Raw genomic sequence first — 12,259 nt, forward strand, 5'->3', positions numbered from 1 at the left:
GCTCAGCCAAGGAGGCCCTTTTGTCATGCTGATCGGGGGCAGACCCCTTGGTAATAGCTGGTCCAATCATTAGCACGGACACGCTAATCACCGGGCAGAAGCCGGGCGGCTGGTTTGGCAGGGGCCGATCCACAAACCCCCGCGGCGGGGGAAGCATTCCGGGACAAAAGCCCCTGCGAAGAGCCCCCCCCCCCCCGGGGTGAGTGGTATTGGATTCTACGACCCGGCTGACCAGGCTGACCCGGCTGATTTCGTCGCCTGGCCTGGCTAGACCCGCCACGCTCCTGGGCAGGAAAAGCGCTTGCTTACTCCGGAGTAAGCGGGGAGGCGCTTACTCCGGAGTAAGAGGGCGCAGCTTCCGCGCTTCGGACACTGAGGCTGGAAGCCAAAGCGGGCAAATTGGCCTGGCCTCTCTTGGGTTCAGCTGGCCAGCCAGACTCGGCACACCCCCAGGTAGGTTTGCCCAGCATTTGGGCCAATGTACCCCAGCCCCCCACCCTCAGGAGTTTCCCCCCACTTGTAGGAAGAGGAGGACAATCCGGGGGCCCTCCTTGTCTTTTTTACTCCTGCCTTTTCCTCCCTTTTCTTCTTTCAATTCTCCCATACTCTGCGATCTGTTGTGGTTTCATGCAGTGCTGTCTTATTCTGCTCTAGATAGAGTTGTGTTCTGTTTGGTGTCTTCAACATTGGTTAATGAAACAGAATAAAGCAGTTCCACAGGATTTCCAGCCAGAAAAGTGTAAGTGCCTTCAGCCCTGCTCATAGAATCATAGAATAGCGGAGTTGGAAGGGGCCTCCAAGGCCATCGAGTCCAACCCCCTGCTCAAGGCAGGAATCCACCCTAAAGCATCCCTGACAGATGGCTGGCCAGCTTGCCCTTCCTCTGGGCTAAAGGCCGCACAGAAGGGAGTTGAACTATTCCTGCCTGCTGGCCGTTCGCTTGTTTGCTGCCTGCCCGGTGGTTGCTTTAATGTTATGCAGAGACAAGGCGGAGAGAAGTTGATCTGAACATTACACATAGAAATACACATATAGCGGAAACTCTGGGCGGTTCACAAAAATTAAAACCATTCAAAGTATAAAACAAACAGTATAAAAACATGACATAAAGTACAACCAGGATAAAATCAGCAGCAGTGCAGAAATACAAATTTAAAATATAAATTTAAAACAGCAAAGTTAAAACGAAATTTATAGACCAGTAAAATGCTGAGAGAATAAAAAAAGTCTTCACCTGGCATCTGAAAGAATATAGTGTAGGTGCCAGGTGAACCTCCTTAGGAGCTCATTCCCCAGCTGGGGTGCCACAGCAGAGAAGGCCCTGCTCCTGATAGCCACCTGCCTCACTTCCTTTGGCAGGGGCTCATGGAGAAGGACCCTTGAGGACAATCAATAAGCGTCTGTCCAACAATCTAGAGAGCCCGTGCTTTTCCTCGTGCATGACGCTGGTGATCCCTGCAAGGTTGGCCATCTTTGTCCTCACATTCCTGACCCATGAGAGCACCCTGCAATCGAGAGGCTTGGCTCAGACCACCCCCCACTCCGTGTTTTTGGCTGAGGTGAGATTTGAACTGGGGCTTTGGTGGCTGCCATGACAGGCAGAACCTTTAACAGCAGTTGCAGGTCTTCTCAGCGTACAGCTGAAGCTTCCTCTGTTGAGCTGGCTGTTTTGAAGCTCAGGATTCCTGTTGGGAAGGAGGGAAGGAAGAGTCAGAGAACGTTCCTCGACCGGTGAAAGTGAGAGCAGAGGTGTTGCTGGTATTGTCTGGCTCATGGAGCCCAGCTGTGAAAAGAGGGCGGTGGAATCCCCCAGCTGCAGCTTCTGGGACTCTCTCTGGGGGGGGTCACAATGCATCGGTGTAGAACAGCCTTCCGCAACCAGGTGCTCCCCGGAGGAATAGGGCTACAAACCCCTACCACAGCTTTAGGGGCAGGTTTATCTCGGCTATTTTAAGGTGCTGGCCTGGAGATGCTGACTCCTCACCTAAATTCTTCCTTTGCAGCAGCATGACAGACAGAAATGCAAATGGTGAAGCTTATTTATTTATTGAAAACATTTATATCCCGCCCTATATCATGAAGATCACAGATAAAAGCATACGGTATAAAACAATCACTATGCATGGAGAACTCTTGGGGAGTCAAAGATTATGTACTCATTTATTAATTAAATGCATATCTCACCTTTCCACCAAAAATGTGACTCAAGGTGGCCACAGTAGGAGGATTATGTACGCTGCCTTGGATTCCTTGGAGGGAAAAAGGCGGGATCATAGATGATCTTGGCCCTGTGGGGAAGAAGAAGGACCGAGCGGACAGGAGCAGGCAGAAGTAACATCGGGGCCTGCTCCTGCTGGACTCTTTCCCCCCCCCCCCCACAGGGCAAACTGCCATCTTGGCCCTGTGGGGAAGAAGAAGGACCGAGGGGACAGGAGCAGGCAGAAGTAACATCGGGGCCTGCTCCTGCTGGACTCTTCCCCCCCCCCCAGGGCAAACTGCCATCTTGGCCCTGTGGGGAAGAAGAAGGACCGAGGGGACAGGAGCAGGCAGAAGTAACATCGGGGCCTGCTCCTGCTGGACTCTTCCCCCCCCCCCACAGGGCAAACTGCCATCTTGGCCCTGTGGGGAAGAAGAAGGACCAAGGGGACAGGAGCAGGCAGAAGTAACATCGGGGCCCGCTCTCTCTCTCTCTCTCTCTCTCTCTCTCTCTCTCTCTCTCTCTCTCTCCTCCCTCCCTCCCTCCCTCCCTCCCTCCTTGACTCCTTTTCCTTGTGTGTCATGTCTTTATTAGATTGTAAGCCTGAGGGCAGGGACTGTCTTTTTTGCTAAGTGTAAGCCGCTCCGAGAGCCTTTTTTGGCTGAGGAGCGGGTTATAAGTATGATAAATAAATAAATAAATAAAATGTAGAACTTGGCATTTATCCCTATTAAATTTCGTTCTGTTGTTTATCTCCTTGTCCTGAACTCTGTTCCCACAGTAGCCAACCAGATGCCCCCATGGGAACAGCAACCTTAGACTCCAATTCTCTGGGAACTGGTATTTGGAAGCACACATCCTCTGATGCCGAAGGCAATCTATAGCCACCACGGCTAGTAGCCATTGATGGCCTTGTCATCTGAAAGAGTGCAGATGTTTATGCAGGGTGACCATATGAAAAGGAGGACAGGGCTCCTGTATCTTTAATAGTTGCATAGAAAAGGGGATTTCAGCAGGTGTCATTTGTATATATGGAGAACCTGGTGAAATTCCCTCTTCATCACTACAGTTAAAGCTGGAGGAGCTATAATAGAGTGAACAGATTTAAAAGAGGGCAGGGCACCTGCAGCTTTAACTGGTAGGATGAAGAGGGAATTTCACCAGGTTCCCCATATATACAAATGACACCTGCAGAAATTCCCTTTTCTATTCAACTGTTAAAGATACAGGAGCCCTGTCGTCCTTTTCATATGGTCACCCTGCGTAAACATCTGCACTCTTTCAGATGACAAGGCTATCAATGGCTACTAGCCTTGGTGGCTATAGATTGCCTTCGGCATCAGAGGATGTGTTGGCTGCAAGAAAGGCAAATGCTATTTTGGGCTGCATGAATAGAAGTATAGCTTCCAAATCACATGAGGTACTGGTTCCTCTCTATTCGGCCCTGGTTAGGCCTCATCTAGAGTATTGCGTCCTGTTCCACAATTCAAGAAGGATGCAGACAAGCTGGAGCGTGTCCAGAGGAGGGCAACCAGGATCATCAAGGGTCTGGAAACAAAGTCCTATGATGAGAGACTGAAAGAACTGGGCATGTTTAGCCTGGTGAAGAGAAGATGGAGGGGAGACATGATAGCACTCTTCAAATACTTAAAAGCTTGCAACTCAGAGCAGGGCCAGGATCTCTTCTCGATCCTCCCAGAGTGCAGGACACGGAATAACGGGCTCAAGTTACAGGAAGCCGGATTCCAGCTGGACATCAGGAAAAACTTCCTGACTGTTAAAGCAGTGCAACGGTGGAATCAGCTACCTAGGGAGGTTGTGGGCTCTCCCACACTAGAGGCATTCAAGAGGCAGCTGGACAGCCATCTGTCAGGGATGCTTTAGGGTGGATTCCTGCATTGAGCAGGGGGTTGGACTCAATGGCCTTGTAGGTTCCTTACAACTCTGCCATTCTATGATTCTATGATAAGAAGCAGCTGGCTAGCTTCTCTAAATGCTGTCCATGTAATGAAAATGCTGACTCAGCGGTGGACATATCCTGCAACGCTTTTTTTCTTTTTTGGTTGGAAGCCATACATTTTGTTCTTGAAAACTCCCCCAACCAAGTAAATCCCTCTCTAGAAAATAAAGAGACACGCACTTCCTCTTTCCTCTCTGTTATGTCCACCTGTGATGACATTTAAATTATCCCAGGCTCAGAGAATGATATCTAAAAATGAGTCGTTAGATCCTGCAATAAATAATTGCATCTTCCTTGCCTGACTTAAGGAAACCATTTCCTTGGTGAATGATAATTGGGGACAAGCCTTTGTTTGACTTTTTGACCTTTTCCTGGCTATCCACAGACATTAGCAAAGCTCTTCGTCCTTTGTGTTATTCCCAGGGGATATTAACACAACAAAGGGAAAGGATTATGCAGGTAAGACTAGGGAAAGACCTGGAGTCATTGCCGACTCCAGAGGGGTTTGCCTTGCCCTTGCCCATAACAATGGTAAGATAGCTGTTAAAAATACCCAACTGGGTTCATGAATGTGAGAAAAAAGTTTCCCCAGCCACTTTCTGTTTGTTTGTTTATTTATTTATTTATTACTGCATTTATATCCGGCCCTGGTTAGGCCTCATCTAGAGTATTGTGTCCAGTTCTGGGCTCCACAATTCAAGAAAGATGCAGACAAGCTGGAGCGTGTTTAGAGGAGGGCAACCAGGATGATCAGAGGTCTAGAAACAAAGCCCTATGAAGAAAGATTGAAAGAACTGGGCATGTTTAGCCTGGAGAAGAGAAGATGGAGGGAAGACATGATAGCACTCTTCAAATACTTAAAAGGTTGTCACACAGAGGAGGGCCAGGATCTCTTCTCGATCCTCCCAGAGTGCAGGACACGGAATAACGGGCTCAAGTTAAAGGAAGCCAGATTCCAGCTGGACATCAGGAAAATCTTCCTGACTGTTAGAGCAGTACAACAATGGAATCAGTTACCTAGGGAGGTTGTGGGCTCTCCCACACTAGAGGCCTTCAAGAGGCAGCTGGACAACCATCTGTCAGGGATGCTTTAGGGTGAATTCCTGCTTTGAGCAGGGGGTTGGACTCGATGGCCTTGTAGGCCCCTTCCAACTCTGCTATTCTATGATTCTAATCTGCTCCAGAATTTTCCCAGGGATGGATGTCAGACTGACTGGTTGCCACGACACAGGCTCTGAACAATAGACCCAGCCACGGCTACTTCCTGCTCAAGCCAAGCACCACCGCTTGATACGCCTGAGGCAAGGGATAAAAACCACCTTCCTCCAAACTATGTGTAGAAAGTGGTTTAAATTTAGAAGGATTTTAATATATAAAATAAAACACTGTTAGTTATATGTGCTGAGGTGAATGATTGTCAGAGTGGGTGTTAAATAAGTAAACTTTAGATGATAAATGCCAAACAGACATGTGGGATTTTTGTGGTAGTTTAAAAACAAAATAATTAAAATTTATTTTCAAATGTTCACAAGCTTTGTTTCAAATAAAACATTTAAAAACCTTTTTGAAACCTTTTATACAATCCTTTCACTCATTCACAGACGCGCTTTCCTTTTTCTCACACAATCACTCTTGAGCTTTCTTTATTATCTGTATTGATTTATATACGTCAACTACGTGCACACCACACTCCAAAGACTCCAATCTCTACCCTGACCCTCCAATTTCCCAGAACTTAAGTACTCTAAACACAGTGAGCACTAAAGACTCTAAGACAGCCTTCCTCAACCTGGGGCGCTCCAAATGAGTTGGACTGCATCTCCCAGAATGCCCCAGCCATTCTTTATTTATTTATTTATTTATTTATTACATTTCTATACCGCCCAATTGCCGTAGCTTCTTATACAAGAAGTATAATGTTGTGCAATGGCACAGACCTTTGCCTGTTTAGGAAAAATATAGCTAATTAGCTTTTTGTATACTGTGTAGATATAATACCGGAAGATGGTCTCACCTTGAAAAACTTAATAAAGAGAGATTGCGTGAGCTTTCCACTGTCTGTTGGCAGTAAGTTGTCTGAATAAAGCAATTCGTGGTGTTCTTATCTTGTGAACCAGCCAAAAGAATAAGAAGTAAATGAGAGTTGTTACTGTGGAGTAACTCTAATCAAATGTGTTTACTTTGGAATTGTTATTTTTTACAGAGTACTAAGGCCGACGTTTTTGAAGAAGATACTTCGAAACCAGGAATAACATGAACCTTGTTGACTAAATTTGGTCTTAATATACTGTTGATGTGATTAAATGAAAGTGTTTGAAGTCTATGGGACGGATTTTCTGCAATGATTGTTTAAATTTGGTTTGAAATGATTGTTAAGTACAATTGAATGCTATTGATATGTAATAAAATGCTACACTGATGTGATAGTTGTTTGTTGTAGACTTGTATTAGTATTGGATTGTAAATAGTTATTCTAGTAAAAACAAGTGTGTATAATTTTTGAATGATGATTTAATTCATTGGGTTTATTTTGTTTCTACGGTGGTCGCCTTTGGGTTTCTATTTGTTCACATTTTCACCACCACAGCCTCCCATACTACAGCTGCCTTATATGATGTCTGTCAGGGATGCTTTAGGGTGGATTCCTGCATTGAGCAGGGGGTTGGACTCGATGGCCTTGTAGGCCCCTTCCAACTCTGCTATTCTATGATTGTATGTATAGCTTATATACTTATCACTTATCAGATTTGCAGATGACACAAAATTGGGTGGGATAACTAATACCCTGGAAAACAGAAACAAACTTCAAAGTGATCTCATAGAATCATAGAATCATAGAATAGTAGAGTTGGAAGGGGCCTATAAGGCCATCGAGTCCAACCGCCTGCTCAATGCAGGAATCCACGCTAAAGCATCCACGACAGATGCTTGTCCAGCTGCCTCTTGAAGGCCTCTAGTATGGGAGACACCACCACCTCCCTAGGTAACTGATTCCATTGTCGTACTGCTCTAACAGTCAGGAACTTTTTCCTGATGTCCAGCTGGAATCTGGCTTCCTTTAACTTGAGCCCATTATTCCGTGTCCTGCACTCTGGGAGGATCGAGAAGAGATCCTGGCCCTCCTCTGTGTGGCAACCTTTTAAGTATTTGAAGAGTGCTATCAGGTCTCCCCTCAATCTTCTCTTCTCCAGGTTAAACTTGCCCAGTTCTTTCCGTCTCACTTCATAGGGCTTTATTTCCAGACCCCTGATCATCCTGGTTGCCCTCCTCTGAACACGCTCCAGCTTGTCTGCGTCCTTCTTGAATTGTGGAGCCCAGAACTGGACACAATACTCTAGATGAGGCCTAACCAGGGCCGAATAGAGAGGAACCAGTACCTCACGTGATTTGGAAGCTATACTTCTATTCATGCAGCCCCAAATAGCATTTGCCTTTCTTGCAGCCATATCACACTTTTGGCTCATATTCAGCTTGCAATTTACATCAATTCCAAGATCTTTCTCGTTCGTACTATTGCTGAGCCAAGTATCCCCCATCTTGTAACTGTGCTTTTGGTTTCTATTTCCTAAATGTAGAACTTGGCATTTATCCCTATTAAATTTCATCCTGTTGTTTTCAGCCCAGCACTCCAGCCTATCAAGATCACTTTGAAGTTTGTTTCTGTCTTCCGGGGTATTAGCTATCCCACCCAATTTTGTGTCATCTGCAAATTTGATCAGCGTTCCCTGCACCTCCTCGTCCAAATCATTAATAAAAATGTTGAAGAGCACTGGGCCCAGGACTGAGCCCTGCAGCACCCCACTCGTTGCCTCTCCCCAGTTTGAGAAGGTTCCATTGATAAGTACTCTTTGAGTCCGATTCTGTAGCCAACTGTGAATCCACCTAATAGTTGTTCCATCTAGCCCACTTTTAGCTAGTTTGTTAATCAGGATATCATGGGGCACTTTGTCAAAAGCTTTGCTGAAGTCAAGATATATGACATCCACAGCGTTTCCAAGGGAGGTTACCTTATCAAACAATGAGATCAAATTTGTCTGACAGGACTTGTTCTTGACAAATCCATGTTGGCTTCTAGTGATCACTGCATTGATTTCAAGGTGTTTACAGATTGACTTCTTTATAATCTGCTCCAGAATTTTCCCAGGGATGGATGTCAGACTGACTGGTCTGTAGTTCCCAGGTTCCTCCTTTTTGCCCTTTTTAAAGATAGGGACAACGTTAGCCCTCCTCCAGTCGTCCGGCACCTCACCTGTCTTCCATGATTTTGCAAAGATAATAGACAAAGGTTCTGAGAGTTCTTCCGCTAGCTCCTTCATTACTCTAGGATGCAATTCATCGGGCCCTGGAGATTTGAACTCATTCAAGGAAATTAGGTGCTCTTTGACCATTTGTTTATCAATCTCAAACTGTAATCTTGATAGGCTGGAGTGCTGGGCTGAAAACAACAGGATGAAATTTAATAGGGATAAATGCCAAGTTCTACATTTAGGAAATAGAAACCAAAGGCACAGTTACAAGATGGGGGATACTTGGCTCAGCAATACTACAAACGAGAAGGATCTTGGAATGGTTGTAGATTGGGCTGCATGAATAGAAGTATAGCTTCCAAATCACGTGAGGTACTGGTTCCTCTCTATTCGGCCCTGGTTAGGCCTCATCTAGAGTATTGCGTCCGGTTCTGGGCTCCACAATTCAAGAAGTATGCAGACAAGCTGGAGCGTGTTCAGAGGAGGGCAACCAGGATGATCAGGGGTCTGGAAACAAAGCCCTATGAAGAGAGACTGAAAGAACTGGGCATGTTTAGCCTGGAGAAGAGAAGATGGAGGGGAGACATGATAGCACTCTTCAAATTATTCAAAGGTTGTCCCACAGAGGAGGGCCAGGATCTCTTCTCGATCCTCCCAGAGTGCAGGACACGGAATAACGGGCTCAAGTTAAAGGAAGCCAGATTCCGGCTGGACATCAGGAAAAACTTCCTGACTGTTAGAGCAGTGCGACGGTGGAATCAGTTACCTAGGGAGGTTGTGGGCTCTCCCACACTAGAGGCCTTCAAGAGGCAGCTGGACAACCATCTGTCAGGGATGCTTTAGGGTGGATTCCTGCATTGAGCAGGGGGTTGGACTAGATGGCCTTGTAGGCCCCTTCCAACTCTGCTATTCTATGATTCTATGATCATTGCTCTTCATACAACCCCAGATTAGTCCAGGGAGCAAAGTGCTGCAGGATCCTAAAAGGGACACGCTGACACAGACCCTTTTAGTGCAAGAGGAGCAGAAGTCGGCATGAAGAATGGACTTGCAGCACAACTTCAAAGTCTGTCCTACTCTGGCTTGATCAGGTTCTATGCTAGGCAAATACTGGGGCAAATCCAATAGGCAAGTCAGTTAAGCAGGCAAATGGTCAAGCACAAAAGTTTCAGTCCAGTGTGGGATCAGGCTAAGGCAGGAGTGGCCAAGATACAAGCAGTGCTCAAAACACAGTATTACCAGACAAGTAGCTGCTTTCCAAAAAAAAAGGTCTGAGGCACAGCTAAGGTCAAAACACAGATAAGCAGTCAGCTGCAATACACAGTCCAAGAAGGAGGTTCAAGCAGGAGTCCAAGGGTCAGTAGCATAGAGGTTCAATCAAGAATACAAGGCACTGGAGCCTGAAACTGAAAGTTTATATTGCCAGAGCTTCCTGAGCCCCACCCAGGGCTCAGATGTAGTTTTGTTATGTGTCCTCTGGCAACAGTCCAACTTGGGAGAAGAGCCTTGATCCTGAGGTGGCCTTTCCTCTGGAGGAGGGAACAGAACGCTGGTTTAGAGAGGCCTAATCCTGCAGGGCTCATCTTATGTTTGTAACAGATTGCCAAGCTATGTAAACCCAAAATGACCATTCTTATGGTCTTAATGTCAAGGTTGGAAGTAGAAGGGCTTTGTGTATCAGTGCAAATTTATTCACAGGAAGTTTGGAGCCAGTTGAAAGAGAGAGGTAGAAGGAGATTCCTGACTACCCCACCATCCCAAAAAACTAGGAGCCTTTCCTTTTTCCTCGGGGCTGATCCTGACATGAATTACAGGGGACGCCAAAAGGCAGAAGGTCAGTAGACCAAGAAGAAGAGAAGAGTTGTAGTTGTGGGAGACTCCCTGCTGTGTGGCATTGAAACCCAAGTATGTCGTGAAGACCCATGGACTCGCCAGGTATGAACAAGACAAATACGACTTGATAGGTATAACTGAAACTTGGTGGGATGACTCCCATGACTGGAATATAGCAATTGAAGGATATAACTTGTTCAAAAAGAACAGAAGAAATAGAAAGGGAGGTGGAGTTGCACTATATGTTAAAAAATACTTATCCCTGCACTAAAATACAGGAGGATGACCCCTCTGGGAGCTTCATCAAGAGCATCTGGATTAAAATAAATGGGGGAAGGAATAAAAGGAGCATGATAGTCAGAGTCTACTACCGACCACACAATCAAGGAGAAGATGAGGATGAAACTTTTAAAAAGAAAATTGCCAGTGTTTCAAGGAAGTGTGAAGTAGTAGTGATGGGGGACTTCAATTACCCTGATATCTGTTGGGAGACAAATACTGCCAAAAATGGCCCTTCCAAGAAATTCCTGACATGTGTGGGTGATAACTTTCTCTTACAGAAAGTGGAGGAGGGATCTAGAGGATCTGCAGTCCTTGACTTGATATTGACCAATAAGGATGACTTAGTGGATAAAGAAGCAGTTACGGGAACTCTGGGGGCAAGTGACCACGTCTTACTTGAATTCTTGATTTTAAAGGAAGCAAAAGCTGAAGACACAATTACAAACAATTCCAACAAGGAAAAAAAGATAGAACACAACAGAAGTAACCAATGTGGCTCCACAAAAAACTTAGCGAAGACCTGAAAACAAAAAAGGATACATATAGGAAGTGGAAGGAAGGCCAGGCTACAAAAGAAGAGTACAGACAAGTGGTGCAGAAGTGCCGAAATGGCGTCAGGAAGGCTAAAGCAGTGAATGAGCTGAGATTAGCGAGGGATGCTAAAAGCAATAAAAAGGCTTTCTTCAGATACGTGAGTAGTAAAAGACAGAGGAAAGAAATGGTGGTTCAATAGCTTAAGGAGGATGGCAAATTGATAACAGATGACAAAGAAAAGGCTGAAGTGCTCAATTCCTACTTTGTCTCAATCTTCCCCAAAAAGCAAGTCTATGACCACCCACCCACCCTGGAAAAAGTGAAGTACAAGCTGAATTTGCAGTTTGAGATTGATAACAAACGGTCAAGGAACACTTAATTTTTTTGAATGAATTCAAATCTCCAGGGCCCAATGAACTGCATCGTAGAGTAATGAAGGAGCTAGCGGAAGAACTCTCAGAACCTTTGTCTATTATCTTTGCAAAATCATGGAAGACGGGTGAGGTGCCGGATGACTGGAGGAGGGCTAACGTTGTCCCTATCTTCAAAAAGGGTAAAAAGGAGGAACCTGGGAACTACAGACCAGTCAGTCTGACATCCACCCCGGGAAAAATTTGGAGCAGATTATAAAGAAAATCTGTAAGCACCTTGAAATCAATGCAGTGATTACTAGAAGCCAACATGGATTTGTCAAGAACAAATCCTGTCAGACTAATCTGATCTCATTTTTTGATAGGATAACCTCCCTTGTGGACTGTGGGAATGCTGTGGACGTCATATATCTTGACTTCAGCAAAGCTTTTGACAAAGTACCCCATGACATTCTGATTAACAAACTAGCTAAAAGTGGGCTAGATGGAACAACTATTAGGTGGATCCACAGCTGGCTACAGAATCGGACTCAAGGAGTGCTTATTAACAGTACCTTCTCCAACTAGGGGAGGTAACGAGTGGGGTACCACACGGCTCAGTCCTGGGTCCAGTGCTCTTCAACATTTTTATTAATGATTTGGACAAGGAAGCGATACTCTGGAAGACAGCAACAAACTTTAAAGTGATCTTGACAGGCTGGAGTGCTGGGCTGAAAACAACAGAATGAAATTGAATAGGGATAAATGCCAAGTTCTACACCTAGGAAAAAGAAATTAAATGCACAGTTACAAGATGGGGGATACTTGCTCAGCACTACTACAAATGAGAAGGATC

This window comes from Elgaria multicarinata, chromosome 7 (genome assembly GCF_023053635.1).
Source record: "Elgaria multicarinata webbii isolate HBS135686 ecotype San Diego chromosome 7, rElgMul1.1.pri, whole genome shotgun sequence".
Taxonomy (NCBI): Eukaryota; Metazoa; Chordata; class Lepidosauria; order Squamata; family Anguidae; genus Elgaria; species Elgaria multicarinata.